The sequence below is a fragment of the Canis lupus genome, chromosome 26 (genome assembly GCF_003254725.2).
Source record: "Canis lupus dingo isolate Sandy chromosome 26, ASM325472v2, whole genome shotgun sequence".
NCBI classification, from domain to species: Eukaryota; Metazoa; Chordata; class Mammalia; order Carnivora; family Canidae; genus Canis; species Canis lupus.
In genome coordinates, this window is record NC_064268.1 from 20,749,603 (window position 1) to 20,765,543 (window position 15,941).

The window sequence follows — 15,941 nt, forward strand, 5'->3', positions numbered from 1 at the left end:
CATGGCCTAGCCCTGGAACAAGCAGTGACCCATAGCTGTGGGCCTGCCTCACTCTGAAAGGTGTCAGAGTCCAGGAGAGCTCTGGAGTCAGCGAGGCTGGTCCTGGCCCCACCACTGGTTCCCTGTGGGACTTTTGATGTGTGGCCTTGCCTCTCCCAGACTCAGTTCTCTCTTCTGTCAAATGTCGATACCAATGGTTTCACCTCCTGGGATGATCAAGAAGCTTAAATGAGCTAATAGTTGGGTAAGGCCTGGCACCAAGCCAGACACAGAGGAAAGACTCACATTAGTCTTGGCATGGCAGCTGTTCACCCCAAGTATTCTGATCACTTGTTAGGGATCTTCTGGGCAGGCAAGAGGAAAGCAGGGCCCTTAGTCCTGATCTTTATGGCCCTTAGCCCCCAAGTGACCCTGGGGCCAGGGCCAGGGGTGAAGAAGAGAGGATTTTCTGACTCTGGGTGGGGACTGCCAAAGCCAGTTAAGGGCGTCAGACAGATGGCAGTGTCCAGCACCCCAGCACACCGACATGGTGACCAACGGAGGGGCCGGCTCCTCCTGACCTTACACCCGAATGCTCCTGCCCACATCTGCAGCTAAATAAACCAAGTAAATCATGCTGGCAGATAGATAATTAAATAATTATCAGGCACTTAATAACAAGGAGTGGGTGTTCTGAATTACCATATTAGACAGTGTCTTTGCGGACTAATTGTTGCATTACATCAGAGTTACTCATTCATTATTCTTGTCATTTCGGGTGATAATTTGCACTTTAGGAGACAGCGACAATTTTAGCAGGCAATTAGAGACGTGTCAGGCCTGGCCCCCGTGAGTTACTGTCACAATTATTGCCTTTTTTCCAGTGTCCTCATTTGCAGCCATGTATTTAAGGGGATTTGGGTAATTCCAGGCCTGGGCAAAACAACCAACCCACGGGATCATGGCAGGGCGAGGACACGGCCGCCACCGCTGTCAGAACAAGGGACTGCTTCTTAGAAGCGGGAGGTGCCAGAGCCCAGGCCAGCAGGATGAGCGGAGTGGAGCTTTCTCCTCCTCTGCCAGAAGCCACCTCCAGTCTCCAAAAACTAGGGAGGCTCCTCCCCAGTCGCTCAGAAGGTTGACTGCTCCTCCCTGGGGCTCCTCCTCACCCACCTGACCCAGCCCTTTGTCACTGCTCTCCTGACCCTTTGTGATGGGTTCTTCTGCAGACTTTGGGGAGGTGGGGAGGACCAGAGGGGGTGAGGGTGGGGGGAGGAGAGGAAAGAAAAGAGAGGCAGGAAGCCATCTTAATGATGTTTTTCATTTTCTGTGTTTGCTGATGCTTTGTCATCTTGGGGCCTTGAGGACCCAGAGATGGACTGCCCCTCCTGGGGTTAGGGGTCAGCTAATTCCTAGAGATAGCAAATAACTTGCCTTGAGCACGCCTTCAGGTCTGATATGCAAACCAACCAACCCAAAGTCCACACCACCATCCACCTGCTTTCATCAGGCTCCTGTGGTCCAGGACTGTTTCCCTGCCTGGATCAGCCCAAAGCCAGGTGCTGCAAGACTGGGGGCCAGCCTGACAGCCCAGTCTGCTGAAATGATTTAAACCAGTTAATCTTAAATGGATTTACTCTCCCTTCCTGTTGAAAGACCTCACAGTCAGTCGGGTCTCCGGCCTACCCTGGTGCCTCCCTGCGGGGGCCCTGCCTGGCCTGGTGCCTCCTCTTGGGGACTGTGGGCAGTGACCTCTGTCTTTAATGACAGCCGCCTGTCGGTCTGTTGGCCTTAGCACACCTAAGGAAACAAAATCCTGGGTGAATTTTAAAGCAGGAGGGAAGACAGGAGGGAGTTGAGGAAAGAGGAGGGAAAAATGAGAGGGAGGAGGGATGGGAGGAGGGAAAAGATTAAGGAGGGGGGAGGAGGAGAAGAGGAAGAGAAATGGAGAAATCAGGTGAGAAGGATAGAAGGAGGGGGCAAGGGAGAGAGACCAGGGTAGAGGAAGGACAGAGGAAAGAAACTGGCACATGAATGTTCTATCTGAAAGAAACACTTTTTTTTTTCCATGGCTCATAGTGTTTACTTTTTGGTGAAATCCAATGTCTGGGTTCATTTAGCTACGGTCGACTCTCTTGACCCTGGACAACTTGAGAACAGACAGTGTGCATCAGTGACTCCGAAAGAGGCTTTCAGAAAATATTTTTTCACTGGCTGCATGGTGGGAGTCTAGAAAAAGAAAGCACTATTCAACCCACACACAGGACTCTGCAAGCAAAGGGCAGGTTTCAACCTCAAACTGGCAACGTCTCAGCTCTGTCCTTAGCAATTAGGGAACAGATACTGATGTGGTCGAGTTGGGCACCCCTTGTTCCTCGGGTTGGCTTTGGAAAGAGCTATCAGCCCAGGACACACTGGCCTCCAGGAGGGAGGGCTGCCTCTGAATGCATATGTGGGCCCAGGGACTCCCCCAACCCCATCCCCTCTTAGAAGCAGCCAGATTCAGTGGGTTTGGAGTCGGGGTTCGGCTGCTTGCTAACTGCATGACCTTGGGCAAGTTGCATCTCTGAAATCTTAATTTTCTCACATCAGACTTGCTAGGTAGTAGTCATTGCTGAGCTTTAACAAAATGAAGCTAAGGATGGAGCATAGAAACTGGGGTACAGAAGAAGGTGCTGACTCACCAGCAGGGACTACTGTTTTCATTTTAATTATTTAAACTTGAGTGATTATGTGGTCCTCTGGCCCATCATCTCCCTGGTCCTGTTGGGTTAGAAGATGATTTTCGCATCTAGTCTGGCTCCCACTGGTGCCAGGATGAGCCCTCCCTGCGATGGCTCCTCTGAGGTTCCCATGCTGCCTCGACCTTACCCTTAGGGCATCATAACACATGTCCATCCCCCAACTGGGAAGAAGAAAAGAGCATCCACCACAGGTGCCAAATAGCCACTGCACGCTGTGCTCTTAGCGTTTGTCATTCCATCAAAGCTTCATAGGAGCTTCCAAAGTTCATTACGCCTATTTTACAGATGAGGAAACAGAGGCTGAGTGAGCCTGAGTGGGTTCCTCAGGGTGAGACGGCCAGCAAATGGCAGAGCTATGCTGTGAACTTGACTCACGATCTTTCTGCAGTCCTTCTCGCCCACTGGGACACAATATTGCAATCCCGTGAGGTCATCCCACAGAAGAGCAGCTCTGGAAGCAGCTCTTTGGATCCATTCCTGCAGCAAGATTGGCTTCATACAACTAAGTGTATTTTCTTCAAAGATTTTACAAATTATACTTGGAGGAAAACACAAACCATTGAAAAGCAAAAGCAACTGGAGGCAATGCATCTATTTATCTGAATAGAAAACATATATGTGTGTATAAATATATACACACACCATAGACCCTCGAACAACATGGGTTTGAACTGTGTGGGTCCCCTTCCAAGCACAAGTCTTTCTATAAATACAGCACAGCACTGTAAGTGTATTTTCTGTTCCTTATGATTTTCTTAATAACATTCTCTTCTAGCTTTAAGAATACAGTTATATATAGTACATATAACACACACAAAAAAAACATGTGTTAGTTGACTGTTTACATCAATGAGTCAACAGTAGGCTATGAGTAGTTGGGTTTTTGGGCAGCCAAAAATTATACGTGGATTTTCAACTGTGCGGGGGATCTGCACCCCTCAACCAGCATTGTTCAAGGGTCAACTGACATAGATACTTGCGTGTGCATATATGCACAAGCTAAATGGAATTAATTAACTGAAAACCACAATAAATCTGACAGATTCAGATTAACACGATGGTCAAAACTGTAGGAAATATAGTATTTTGAAAAAGAATAAATCCAGCCAATTATAGATTTATGTTGACGCCAGCACAGTTACCACGGTTTTACAATAATCATTGATCAATCAAGGTTTTATGACAAAACTATAATTTTCGTGTGTTGTGCCCTCACCTAAAAGTTTCGTCGTTTGCTCAATTCCCAGAATGCGATTCTGTAAATCTTTCCCTCCATGATATTAAGTGGATAATAAGAATGCCACGTAAGATTTGCTTATGGTTTAAACCACAGTTGCAAATGATTTATAATTAGGGCCAAATCTAAGACAAAACATTATTAAAGTCAAAACCTGCTGTAAATTGCCCCAGTCTGCTTGGGCCTTTGGCAATTTATTGGGGTTTAATGACAGTATTTCCTCTGGGGAGATCTGAGAGGTCAGCTGACACCAAGGGGAGAGATTTATGAGTAAGGGGACATAATAGAAATCATGGGGGTGCCCCTGGTGGCATTGGTCTAGGGGAGATATCACTCCATGGACCACCTTCAAGGGCAGAATCCTCAGTGTGGCTTCTTTTAGGTCCCACAGATGAGGGGCTCAGAGTCTCCCCTGCTCTTCCTGTAGGCTGATGGCCTTGGAGTTTTCAGTTCAAGAAGGTATTTGAAATAAGACTAGCCAAGAGAGTCTTTTGTGCAACATGTGTTAATTGAGCACCTACTATGTGCAGGATACCAGGGATATGGTGGTTAGCCAGTGAGGTAAATGTCCCTACTCTCATAGAATGTTGTGGGGAAGACAGGACAGACAAGACTCTTCCTGGTGGTGGTAGTAGCAGGGATGCTGGTAGGACATGGGAGAGAAGCTGGTAGGGGGTGAAAGATGATAGTAAGGGGTGAAGAGGATGCTGGTAGGGGTTGGCAAGGAGCTGAAAAGGGATGGGAAGAAGCTGGGTAGGTATATTTAAAATAGGGTGGTCACGGAAATCTTCCTGGAGGAGGTGGTATTTCTTTAGAGTCATGGGTGAGGGAGTGAACCATGGGCTATCTAGGGAAGGAGCAGCCCAAGAGGAGAGATCAATAAATGCAGAGGCCTGGAGAGGACAATGTTCCCAGCAGGAGTCCCAGGTGATGGAAGCTGAGTGAGTAAGGGGAAGAGGAGTCAGGCCCAACTAACGCACTGGGAGGACCTTGACTTTCACAACAATGGAGAGGCTCCCAGAAAGGCTTGCATTTTGAGAAGGATTGTTCTGGCTACAGTCTGGTGAGCAGAAAGCAGAAAGATAAGACAGGAGGCTTTCCTGTTTTCTAGGTGTGAAAAGACAGTGGCTCAGACCAAGAGGTTGTGGTAGAAAGGAGAGAGATGGTTGCATTGGAAATACTTTTTCGTAGTTGCTTTGACAGGACTTGTTGACAAATTAGATATTGAATGTGGCAGGAAGACAGGAGTCAAGTCTGAGTCCTAGGTTCTTGGCCTGAGCAACTGGATGTGCAGCAATGCCATTTCCTAAAGCAGGGAAGACTGGGGTGCCATGACAGGTTGGAGAAGGGTGGTACAGCATCAAGACTTTGGTGATGGATGTGTGAAGCTTGAGATGCCATTAGTGTCTCCATGGGGATGTGAAGGCAGCAGGCAGATATATGGGTCTGGAGTTTAGGAGAGAGGTCAGGCTGGTGATATAAATTTTGAAGGCATCAGCCCAAGGATGGTTTTAAAGCCATGAGATCACCACCAACCAGGGACAGATATAAGAGAAGGTATGTGGGCTGAGTCCTGGAGCCTGCAACATTCAGATGTTGGGAGAAAGAAGAAGCACTCAGTATAGGACATAGAGGAGGAGCTGTCATGAACACAAAAGGAAATCCAAGAGAATGTGGTGTCCTGGTGGCAGAGGGAAACCAAGGGTGAAGCCATCAGCTATATCAAAGACTGCCTAAAGGTCAACAAGATGGACAATGGAAGCTGATCACTGGCTTTAGAAAGAAACAGGTTGGTCATCAATGACCTTGACATCAAGAATCTCGGAATTCTTGGATCACACTTTGGCATTTCATCAACCTCCACAGGGAGACAGTCCAAGAATTAGTGGTATTGAAATCACTTCATTTCTTGGAGACATGCCTTTGAGGAATGTCTTCCACTGCATCACAGCTGCCTAGGCATGGGCACCCATGGATGATATTTCTCCCAGGCTACTACCAAGTAAATCTGCTCCTTTTGAGCCACTGAATTTTCTATCTTGAAACACCTGGATTCTTATTTCCTTCTTTGTTTGGCCACCAGTTGCCCGACACCTGCCCAGAGACCGTGTTTTTATGTGCCAAAATTTTTTATTTTTCTATTCTCATTTTCCCTCTGCCCTGGTTACTTGGTCTACATTATTTTGATCCTCCTCTAATGTACATATTTTTCCCTAACATGTAATTTTGGTATGTAATCACTGCAAATCTTTTGGGAATAAGGAGGATAAAGAGGATAGCAGATGCCAAATGTCATGACCATTTCATAGGTACCACTGGACCTTAAGAACCTGCATGCATTGTGATGGAGAGGAAATGGACAGGGGCTATTTCCTGTACATCTGGCTCTGCCATTAAATAGCTGTGTGGCTCTGGCAAATCAGTTCCCTTCTCTGAGCTTCAGCTTCTCCAATGATCAAACACAGGGTTATGCTTGGGGGGGGGGGGGCAAACATGAGGCATATATACACTGACCATCACCTAGCTACACAGCAGACATCACTGATCAATAGGGCACTTTTTGGCATTCAGGCCAGAGCTACCAGTTAATAGAAGCTGGTATGCTAAATGAGGTCTTCTTGCATTATAGGACGAATTAATGTCTTGGAGTGAGACTGACTTCTGCCCATGAACTGGGACTGTAGGAATACTGCTTTCTCTCCACCCTGCTCTCTCAAAGTTCTCATTATGCCACTTTTTACAAAAGAACTATGTTAGTACACATTTTTGCTAACCAAGAGAAACCTGAAGAAGGTTTTCACTTTTATGGAGTGGTAATTGCTTTTTTGCTTTACATCATTTTGGACAACGAGAGGTTCCATAGGAATGTTCTACTTTAGGGCGATGGGGGGAACCTGTGTCTGTAGTGACAGTCCATTGCCCCCAAGAAAAAAATTCCAAGGCAGAGGAGGGTGGGAAGGCTCTACTGTAATTATAGAGTGCACCTTGTATATCCTAGCACTTGTCATCCACTCTCTCACCAAGAATGACTTTTGGACCATACCTTCTACCTACTTCAGATGAGATCTTGGGAGATAAAGTTCAGCAACAGATCTCAGTGCTTATTCTCAACGATTCGTCTTCTAATAAGATATTTTTATTGTTTCTTCAAAATAGAAATAAGGAAAACCAAATATTTCTGCTTAAGTTGCCCTTCATAAATCTGAGGGGGGGAATCTTTTTTAAATGGACAATCTGGGTAATTAGTTTTTCATTAATTGATTATGAAAATTCCCTGTCATGTCTGTACAACTGAGTAGATGTCTTCCTGTGTTCTTTCTCCAGGATTCATTGAACCTCAACCACGTGATTCACGTAGTCCTAAGATTTTTCTAATTAGATAACCCTACCCATTAGCTAATTTCATGATTCCTGTTCCCAAGCTGAGAAAATTGAGGCTCATAGAGGTGAAATGACTAGACCAAAGTATTCTTGAAAACCTTCTTCCATGTCATCTCTGATGTCATGAAATTCTAATTATAAAATTCTTATAAGAATTCTGGTTTCCTACCTTTGTTTCTGAAACACCGATCAGAACTTGCTGATGGCTTCAGCAGAGGATACGTGAAGGTGTCAGGGAAAAGGTGACACTTTCTACATTTATCCACTTCCTTGTCTATCACCACGGCAACCAGGGAGGTAGGCACTGTTATGATACCCCTTCTACAGATAGGAAGGCAAGAGCTGTATTGTCCGAGGCAGGGCTTTGAACCCTGTGTGTAGGTGACCCCAAATTCCTTCTCCGGTGATAAACTGTCACTTGGGATGAAGCACAAGCAGACATCACTCCTTTTCAGAAGTGAAAATGAAAAGATAGGATGATTTTGGGGATTTCCAAATGTGGACCCTTTTAAAATTCATATGCACAGATGCTGGGGGTGGAGGGAGGGAGCCGGCCAGAGGGAAAGACATGGTGTCAGACGGCTCTTTGCATATGACAATCTTGGCCTCCTGGAGTGGGTGACAAGTGGGTCACCAAGCTCTGCAGGCAAAATTGCTTTTTGGGGATTCACTCTGGGCTAGGCACTATTGACAATAAATCTTTCTCGAATGAATGAATGAATGAATGAGTGAGTGAATGAATGAGTAACGACCCTGCTTGTTTTCCATACTGTCAGACCAAACTCTAGTAAATATCCTGTATGCTGCATCTTTCAGAAACTTCTTAGCAATATAGCACCTTAAATATCGTGCCCGCTCTTCCCTCCAGAGCTCCAAAGGCACTAATACCCCCGCCCCCCCCCCCCCCCCCCCCCCCCCGACATTCCCACCCATTTCTGCCTCTGGAGATGTATCCAGGGGATTTGCTGCAGCAGCAGGAACTGGCTGACAACACAGTTCTTCCTGTTTCCTGGGAAAGTCTTTATTTTGCTTTGTTCTGCACTTGAAAGTGAGCATGCCCAGGACTGGCAAGAACAGTTCCTTGAGGCTGGGCTGTTTGGGACACAAGGCATGTTGGGGTGGGGGCAAGGGGCAGAGAAGGGAAGAAAGCCAGCCTTGGGGACAGGGAGGCTGGGTTTGAGTCCATCCCCACTGTGTGACCCCGGACATGTCAACGGCACTTGCAAAATCTAGGTTGGACTATCTCTCAAATCAAGGAGCCTGCATGAGATGCTCCTGGGGTCTTTTCTAGGTTAAAGCATGCATTTAGGAGTAAGTTCATAAAGAATGCCTTGCACAGAGCAGCAGCAGCAGAATAAATCCTTGCTGCTCTGATTTCCCAAACAGTCCGTCCCGAACCTTTCCTGGGTGCATCTTTTGGGAGAGGCAGGAGAGTGGGCACTGGGTCCCTGAGTTTGCACTGGGGAGGGGAGGGCGGTGTAAGGTGGCAGAAAAAGGACTTCAAGATAATGAGAGATTGCATCAACTTTCCCCAGAGCGGTTTCTGGTTCTGGAAGCCGGCAAAAATAAAGCAGTGGTGGTGGAGGGGGGTGCTCAGGAGGAGAAAAAGAGGCATTTATTTTGGAGCTGTATGGGAAGCAGGAGTGTCCACTGGCTGCGACGCCGCCTTTTCCTGCGGGCTAACGGCTGGGGCGACAGCCCGCACATCCAAATGAGGGAGCGATTAGACCGCTCGCCTCCGAAGATGGATTTCTTGGTTGGGGGAGCCGGCTGGGGGCTGGGCTGGTGTAGAGGGGACGGCAACATTAGGCTTTGGCAAGTTAATTAGGGTTCAGGAGTCCAGCCAGCGGGGAGAGAGGCTGGATTTGCATAAAGCTCATTTACATAATGTTCTTCACAAATTGTGCAGCCAGAAGGCTGCGGGGCTGGCAGGGAGGGGGAGGCGGTTAGTGCCGGAGGCAGCAGCAGCCTTAGGGGGAAGGGCGAGGCCCTGGAGTTGGGGGGGCACGCTCCCTCCTCCCCCCTGCCTCCGGTCCCCCGGTTGGGTCTCCACCGTCGCCCACCCTGCATCCTCCTTCCTGAGGCCTCTAAAGTGTCCCTATGATCACGCTGTCCCTAGCTTAAAACCTTTCTGTGCCGCCCTCAGGATTAAGTCCAAACACCTCTTCCAGTCTGGTGGTCTGGCCCTTTCCTGACCCTACCTTTCTCTTGTTCCCTCTTCCCGCCTAAGCTGAGTCCCCCTGAAGGGCTCCTGGGTCCCTGAACTCGGGTTTGCTCTTGCAAGTTTTTGCTTTTGCTGTCACCTGTCTTGAAAGATGCTTCCCACAAAGGTCAGGTTCTTTGTAGTACCCTCTTGTCTCCCAGTCCCAAATCCCCTACTCTTGGGGCATTTTCTTCCATCCCTGTGTCCCCCTCAAGTGGACGGAAAGCCCCCCTCTTGTGTGGCCAGAACTTGTGTAGTACTTGCTCCAGGGAGGCTCTCTTTGCCCCAGTCTGTGACTTCTCCAGGAAATAGGTTTGCTTGACCACCGCTGTATCCTGCTGGGCAGGGGCACACAAACAGCAGGTGCCCAATAAATGTTGACTTGGATGAATGAAATTGGCCATCTTGGCCAGAGACTGGAACCAGGTTCCTGTCTGCCTGAAATGAGCCAGCCTTATCCTTTTAATTTCTCTCTCCATGTTCCTTCTTGCCTTAATCATCAACTAGTCCTGGGATGCCTGGGTAGCTCAGTGGTTGAGCACCTGCCTTCAGCTCAGGGAGTGATCCTGGGGGAGTCTGGCATGGGGCTCCCCACAGGGAGCCTGCTTCTCCCTCTGCCTGTGTCTCAGCCTCTCTCTGTGTCTCTCATGAATGAATAAATAAAATCTTAAAAAAAATTATTAACTAGTCCTGTGATTTGGAGCTGCAGTGGATAATAAGAAGGCACCCAGAAGGGTGTGGTGGTCTCTGAGCTGGACCCTTAACTGGCTGTAGGATCAAAAAAGTTGCACAGGAGGAGCAAGGGGCATTCTGGGCTGGGTGAAGTACAAATGCTAAAGCAGGGAGGTAGGAAAGTGAACAGAACGTTTTGGAGGAACATGAGATGGGGGTTGAGGGGCTGCAGCCTGAGCTGAAACAGGAGAAAAATGTGATGAGTCTCAAATTCTGAGTTGGAAGAGGCTGAACTGTAGCTCTGACATAGTTTTGTAAGCCTCTGAAAATTTGTGAAGGACAAGAAAGAAAACAGTTGCATCTCCTGAGCACCTTGCCACGGAGCACATGATTGCCTGTACCTTCCACAGCCTGGCACCACAGGTATTAGTCTCCCCAGCATTAGCCAATTTGGAGGAGAGGCTGGCTAGAGGCACTTGCCTCAGCTCTCGAGGCTGCTAAGTGGTAAAGCAGGACTTTGTACTCCGGTTTCAAATCCTGGCCAGCCTTCTGAATTGGATTTATTTGTAGTTTTAGAGAAATACGGAAAAGGGGAGGGAAACAAGAGAGAGGCAGGGAGGGGGGCAGGCAGATTGCCAGAGAGAGAAAGTTGGTGCGGGAGAGAGAGGAGGGAGGAGCGGTGGGGAGAGGGAAGGGAAGGGGGAGGCATCAGAGGAGGGGATGGCTCAGAAGATCAGAAGGAGGAAATTCACAGGGCTCGGTGGCCCTGGAGCACCCCGGGGATGCATCTTGCTCTAAGACAGCTAGCTGTCAGATAGAACTTTCTGTGATGATGTTCTAGATCTGCTGTTGGAGGCGACAGTCACTAGCCTTATGTGGCTACTGAGCACTTGAAATGTGGCCAGTGCAACCGAGGAACTGAATTTTAATTGCATTTAAATTTAAATTTGAATAGTCATGTATTTAAATGCATCACCCTAAATTTAAATGTGAATAGCCATCTGAAGGTAGTGGCCACAGGATGGGAAAGCTTGGTTTTAAGAATAGTCCTTTTTTTTTTTCTACCCAGGGCCTGGCTTGGGTTTTCTTCCGGTCCTTCTGGCCTCCCAGGCTGAATCAGGCAACCCTAACGTTTCTCTGTCTCATGTTCCTGGACATCCCACCCACACCGAGGTTTAATTTTAGCTCATTCTCTCTCAAGGACAAAGTATATATTTTTATTTAAATTTATGTCGCCTGAACCATTTCCAAGTTTTACTTTTAGAACCTGTCAATATTAGTGACATGTGGCATTTTAGGTACTTTTCTGCTGGTGGGGCCTAAATTTATTGTCATTTTATGTCACTCGGCAAAATGCACAAAATGCCAGAAGTGTTATAAACAGAGACGATTTATGTTCGGGTTGGGGTGAGGTTAAGAGAATGAATATAATCCATTTTTTTCCCAGAGACTTTTATGCGAGTGTGCAGGGCCAGCAGGTGCACATTTGACACTCAGTGGGAAGTCTTTTCCAAGCAACAGGAGATGGCAGATGTAGACAGGGGCCCAATTACAGCTGCTCTGGACTGATCACGCCATGCCCTGCTGCGTGGATACTGGCTTCTGGTCCTGGCACTCAGCATGGGGCTGTGCACACAGTAGGTGTTCAATTAAGGCTTGTGGAAGAAAGGATGGAGACGGGGAACGAGGCATCAGTGGGTCTTCTAATGACTCCTCCAGTCAATCTTTAGGAACCTTGTCACTCTACTGCTCAAAACCTTTCAATGGCTCCCTAGTACCCTTGAGTTCTGGCTTACTGGGTCTTTCAAGATCTGGCACCTGGAGGGGTCTCTGGCCTCATGACCGAAAGTTTCACATTCTTACTCCTTCTTGTCTTTGGATGTGCTGTTCCTGCAGCTGGAAGGGTTCCCTACTCTTTCTCCCCTTTGTTGGTCTTAAGTAGCCAGTTCAACATCCTCTGTCCTTTCCAATCCTTACCACCCCCTCCCCCCAGAGAGTGGATTGCTCCCTCTTTGGGAAATCTCTCATACTATATGTATATATATTATGGAAAGTGCTTAGTGAAGGACTCTTCAGGTTGCCTTGTCCTCTTGGCTTCTTTGTCACCCCCAAAAGATCACATGCTACTTGAGGGCATTTTCTGGGGAGTCCTGTTCATCTTATCCTGGACCCATATGGAGAAGCTGACAAATGAAAGATAACTGGGTGATGTGACAAGTGGGTGCCAGGGGGGCTCGTCTTCAGTGTCCCCACTGCTGGCTTCGGATCCGCTGTACTGAATCTGCTATGTCAGTTACCACTGTTCACATGCTTTCCAATTTCCAGACCACGTGGCTCTTGCCTTTGCCTCCTGCTCCGTGTCCGTACAAGTTCATGCCTTTACAGAGTCCCTTATGGTCATTTTATTGGGTTTTATGGGAAGGGTGCATTTTATGCTATCTGCCATCTTCACCGGACGTCAGTAACAAATGAAAGGATAGTTCTCTGTTAGACTTTGAGCAAATTGCTTTCCTTCCTTGGGCGTCTGATTCTTATTCTGTGAAATGAGGGAAGCAAGCTGCATGAGTCCTAGGATCCAGTCCAAGTCCAAGAGGGTGACGGTGCTGGTCACACGTGTCTGGTGGGCCATGAGCAGGAGTTTAGATTTTATGTGATAGCAGCTGTTCCCTGTGGTCCCTTATTACTACCAGCTCCCCTCTGATGTAAATTCTCTTTTTACCATCTGTGTCCTCTTCCCAAATTCCACCATTGGTGGAAGGTTCTTGTTCAACCCATGGTGACAGTATCCGACACTCATCCAGTTCTGCAGCTTACCCAGAGCTCTTGTCCTGACCTAAGGGAAGTCTTGAGCTAATCCAACGGGAGAGCTTGAATCTCACTTTACAATTGATAAATCCAAGGCTAGGAAAAAGGAAAGGACTCGCCTAGGGTCACGGGGCAAGTCAGTAACGAGCCAAGTGCCGATCCTGGTCTGACTGACTTTCAACTCTGCTGTGTCTAGTGTCCTGCCCATGGTGGATGCTCAGCCAACATTTGTCTTCAGGAGGAGGCGATGGCACTTGGATTGGGTCATTCGGGAGCAGAACTGTGGCCATAAGGGCAAGAAATGTCAAATAAAAAATGAATTAAATGCTTTCAAGGCCCATCCATATTACATATAGTGCATATTAGTACTTTCATGCCTTTTTATGGGCGAGTCATATTCCACTGGATAGACAGACCACTTTTTGTCCATTCATCTGTTGATGAGCATTTGCATTTTTTCTACTTTTTGGCTTTTGGGAACAATGCCGCCACAAGCATTCGTGTACAAGTGTACAATTGTGCACTATTGTGATGTTCAGTGAGAGAAACCAGGCACAGAAGGTCGACTATTGTAAAATCCCATTTATATGAAATATCCAGAATAAGCAAATCCATAGAGACAGGAAGCAGACAAGTAGTTGCCAGGGTCTGATGGGAGGAAGGGACAGGGAGTGACTGTTTACTTTTAGGGGTGGTGAAGTTTGGCACTCCGTAGAGGTGATGTTTGTACCACACTGGGAATGAACCAAATGTCACTAGATCAGACACGTAAAAGTGGTTACTAGTTATGTGAGTTTCACCTCAATAAAACAATTTCTTACTAAAGGCCTCAAGCAAGCAACCTTCCTTCCCCACCGTAGGTTTCTCTCCTTCTGACTCCCTCCCCCCGCAGTCCCCCCCCCAGCGCTTACCCCACTCAGCGAGTCCCTCCCCTCCTGCACTCTCTGAATTGATTTTTCTCACTCATCTTGGCAGGTTAGTGATCACCGTTCTCAGCAGAAACTCCTTCCATTTCATTACACCGGTGGGAAACATGGGCCGTGAGGGGGCGGGGCAGGGGTCCTGTTTCACTTCCCCTCTTTTCTCTTTTCTGTGTCAAGTGGGGATGGAGAGACTCTCCGCACTGCCCCCCCCACCCCCCAAGGAATGAGGTTAGTGGAGTTAAAGGAGATCCCTTGTTTGCTCTTTTCAGCCTCCATGGTCCTGTCCCAGGGCAGCTCTCCAGCCCCATCTCTTTCCCTGCCCTCAATCAGCACTGCATTTTGAGGGCTTCCTAAGACTTGCAGAGCCTATATCTGTGCATCACTCCATTTAAAATCACACCACTTCTGAGAGGTTGGGACTGTCACCTCCATTTTACAGGTGAAGAAGTGAGGCTGGGAGATGCGGAGCTACTTGTGAGGCACCTGGGAATGAGAAGCAGGTCTGCAGGTTCTGGCAAGGTTGTCCTCGTCTGTGTCAGATTTGATTAATTAAGGATGGCTCCATCCATCTTCCTGCCCCGGTGTGGTCCTGGCGGAAAGAGCTTGGCATTTGTGATGCCGTGGACTTGGGTTCCTGATCCTAGCTCTGTCACTTCCTGGTCATGCTGCTCTGGGCAAATTGCAGCATCTCCCTGGCTGTGCTTCTCTTTGAGCTGTCCAACTGAGAGATGGGATGGAATGGGCAGAGCATGAGCACCTAACACTGAGAGCTCTGTAATGCACCCCGGGATCCCCCCGTCACCAGCTGGGAGACCCAGGGGAGGCTGCATCACTTCTTTGGGGCCTTATTCCCCATCCTCAAAGCATGCTTTGGGATAACACCTATCTCTCTGGATTATGTTAAGGATCACGAGTTAGCTCCCAAGCAGTTTTTAGCACATGCCTGGCATGTGAGCAGGTGTTTAACAAATACCCTGGAATGTAATAATATCATTATCTTTCATTGACTCTAGGATGCTACCACTATCGTAAGATGTACCCTGAATTCACAGATGATAACATGTGAGAAAAATGTGTTTAGAATAAAAAAACACCCTCCTGTGTATGGTGACTGCTCTGTGAGAGGCACAGGGTTGGGTGTCTTTCGAGCATTCTCCTATTGGGTTCTGATATATTCCTAAAAGGTGGGGGTCTATCTCCCCATTAGATAAGTGGGAGAACTGAGGCTCAGAGCAGTGATGTCACTTTCTCTTTTATATAGCTTGCAAGAGATGAAGCTGGGATCAACTCAGGTCTGTCTGCTACCAAAGCCAAATTGCACATGATAACAACAAATATGATAGGATATGATCATATTTTGCAAATTACATAGTTACAGCCCTATGTGGGGTGAAAGACAAAATAATAATAAAAAATAATATGTCTACTAAGCATTCTATGTGGATTATATGTGGATGATTTAATTTAATCAAATTAAACTCTCTATTATAATCCTTATTTTATACACGAGCAAACTGAGGCTCTGAGTGGTAAACCAACTTACCTTAGGTCACACAGCCAGGAAATGGAGACCCTTCTGAACTCCAGAGTGGATTTCTTAACTCTCAACCTGATATCCAGTGCAAGGAGATTAGCTGGAAGGACCTTTTCAACCCGCCTCCCAACTGTCCCCTGCCCCACCTGGGCTCTAAGCTGCGAGTCCACTGGGCTCCCACCCATGTCTCTGTGACTATCCTGTCTTCAGCCACTCTCCTTGCCTGTTGGGACTGGGGCTACAGCAGTGGGCACGGGGAAAGAGTGTGCAGTATGCAGATCGCTTCATTAAAATTTTATGTGGATTCAAAAATTCAGTGTTGACTCCAGTGACGCAAATAGGTATGAAAATTCTGAGGAAGGCACACTCATTGTTACCGAAATCAAATGGTTGAACGGCCACTAATGAGGCAGACAAGGAGCCTTGCTCACCCTCTGAGGATTGGGGGAGACAAGAGGAGCGA

At 47.6% G+C, this 15,941-nt stretch overlaps 1 long non-coding RNA gene across 1 annotated transcript; it reads left to right on the forward strand.

The window, feature by feature from the left end:
- The first annotated feature begins 7,497 nt into the window (after positions 1-7,497).
- Positions 7,498-15,374, forward strand: LOC125753720 (uncharacterized). Its single transcript, XR_007406172.1, has 2 exons — positions 7,498-7,638; positions 15,206-15,374. It is a non-coding gene; the product is annotated as an uncharacterized LOC125753720 (long non-coding RNA).
- The last annotated feature ends 567 nt before the right edge of the window (positions 15,375-15,941 follow it).